The sequence below is a fragment of the Myotis brandtii genome, unplaced genomic scaffold (assembly GCF_000412655.1).
Source record: "Myotis brandtii unplaced genomic scaffold, ASM41265v1 scaffold179, whole genome shotgun sequence".
Classification (NCBI taxonomy): Eukaryota; Metazoa; Chordata; class Mammalia; order Chiroptera; family Vespertilionidae; genus Myotis; species Myotis brandtii.
The window spans coordinates 1,312,716-1,315,234 of record NW_005356635.1 but is presented as its reverse complement, the minus strand read 5'-3'; the positions used below and the strand labels follow the sequence as shown (position 1 = coordinate 1,315,234).

Here is a 2,519-nt window from a genome sequence, read left to right as displayed (position 1 = left end):
TACCAGGGTTATATCCTCTTGTTGGATCAATCCCTTTAGTATTATGTAGTGACCTTTGTTGTCTCTTGTGATGGCCTTCATTTTAAAGTCTATTTTGTCAGATATGAGTATTGCTACTCCAGCTTTTTTTTTCTTTTCCATTTGCATAGAAAATTTTTTTCCATCCCTTCACTCTCATCCTGTGTGTGTCTTTTGTTTTGAGGTGGTTCTCTTGTAGACAGCATATAGTTGGGTCATATTTTTGTATCCATTCTGCTACCCTACATCTTTTGATTGGAGCATTTAGTGCATTTACATTTAGGGTTATTATTGAGAGGTACTTATTTATTGCCATTATATTTCTGTATGGCTAGGTTTCTCTCTCTGTTTCTTCCTCTCATTACAGCAATCCCTTTAGCATGTCTTGTAATGCTGGCTTGGTGGTGATGTACTCCTTTAGCCTTTTTTTGTCTGGGAAGCTCTTCATTTGACTGTCTATTTTGAATGATAGCCTTGCTGGATATAGTAATCTTGGTCTCATATCCTTGTTTTCCATAACCTTGAGCACTTCATGCCATTCCCTTCTGGTCTATAGAGTTTCTGATGAGAAATCAGGTGTTAGCCTTATGAGAACACCTTTGGTAGGTAAAAGTTTTCTTTTCTCCTGCTGCCTTTAAGATTCTCTCTTTGTCTTTTATTTTGTCATTTTAATTATGATGTATCTGGGCATGGGCCTGTTTGGGTTCTTCTTGTTTGGGGTTCTCTGTGCCTCCTGTACTTGTGTGACTTTTTCCTTTACCAGGTTAGGGAAATTTTCTGCCATTATTTCTTCAAACACCTTCTCTATGCCTCTCTTCCTTTCTGCCTCTTCTGTCACACCTGCTATTCTAATATTGTTTACGTTTCACATTGTCCCACAGCTCCCTTAAGCTGTCCTCCTCTATTTTAATTGTTTTTTTCTTTTTGGTTTTCTGATTGAGTGATATTTTCAACTCTGTCTTCTAATTCACTGATTCAATCCTCAGCTTCCCCTAATCTGCTGTGTATTCCTTCCAATGTGTTCTTTATTTGTGTTATGTCATTCTTTATCTCAGACTGTTCTTTTTTCATAGTTACTATATCTTTTTTTCATGCTGTTGAGCATCTTTACCATCATTACTCTGAACTCTGTTTCAGATAAATTTCTTATCTCTGTTTCATTTATCTCTTCTTCTGGAGAATTCTCTATTTCTTTCATTTGGGGTTTTTTTCTTTGTCTCTTCATTTGGCTTTCTGTTTGGGTTTGTGACTATGCATTAGGTAGATCCTTTATACATCTCAACCTCTAATTCAGGACAGTGTTAGAGGCTATTTCTAACTAATTAGATCAGGCAAAGACTCAAAGCCTCCAGAAACCACCTCTGCCTACAGACTGATAAGATTCCGGCTTGAATTACCCCAAGGCAATCGTCCTCTGGTGTGGCGAGAGTTTTTTTCGACAGGGTGGGGCAGTTGCTTCTGCCTGGAGGCTAATTATTATTTTTAATCTCTTAAATGGCCTCACGGCAAGGTATTTTCCAATAGGATGTGCCAACTGTCTTTTCCCCAGGCAAGGCAAATGTCTAAGGGAAAGATTCACTGTCTGAGGGAATGACTCAGCCCAGGAAACTTGGGGTGTCTGGCTTCTGAGCTCTATCCCCCAAGTCCCCAGTCCTGGCTTCTGCTCTCACAGCTCTAGTCCACTTCACTCTTCCTCTGCTGAAGCACAAGGTGGGTGGAGCAAAGGAGAACAGTAGTTCACTGCTGGTGGGAATGCAGATTGGTGCAGCCACTATGGGAAACCATATGGAGTTTCCTCAAAAAATGAAAAATGGAACTTCTGTTTGACCCAGCAATCCCACTTCTGGGAATATATCCTAAAAATCCCAAAACACCTATCAGAATATATGCACCTCTATGTTCATAGCAGTTATTTATAATAGCTAAGATTTGAAAACAGTCCAAGTGCCCATCAGTAGATGAATGGATAAAAAAAGCTATGGGACATTTACATTATGGAATACTATGCAGCTTTAAAAAAGAGGGATCTCTTACCCCTTGGGATAGCATCAATGGACCTTGAGAATATTAGGCTCAGTGAAATAAGCCAATCTGAGAAAGACAAAAATCACATGGTATCACTTATTTGTGGAATTTAATGAACAAAATGAATTGACTAATAAAATAAGACCTGAAGCATGGAAGTGATTGACATACTTTGATGTGGGGGTGGGGGAACGAGAAGAAATAAACCAAAGAATGTATATACTTACTAGAGGCCCGGTGCACAAAATTCATGCATGGTCCGAGGGCGGTTCCTTCTTAGCCAGGCCTGCACCCTCTCCAATCTGGGACCCCTTGGGGGATGTCCGAGGCCCCACAGGGATTGGGCCTAAACCGGCAGTCGGACATCCCTCTTGCAATCCAGGACCACTGGCTTCTAACCACTTGCCTGCCTGCCTGCCTGATTGCCCATAACCCCTCTGCCTGATGGCCTGATTGCCCCTACCTTGCCCCCCTGC

General features: G+C 41.0%; 1 long non-coding RNA gene across 1 annotated transcript in view; it reads right to left on the bottom strand.

Annotated features, from left to right (window-relative positions):
* The window catches only part of LOC106725625, a 1,171-nt gene extending 240 nt beyond the window's left edge, over positions 1-931 (bottom strand). Inside the window, exon 1 of the long non-coding RNA XR_001361550.1 lies at positions 859-931. This is a non-coding gene — a long non-coding RNA (uncharacterized LOC106725625). The remainder of the gene's footprint in view (positions 1-858) is intronic.
* Positions 932-2,519: the final 1,588 nt, after the last annotated feature.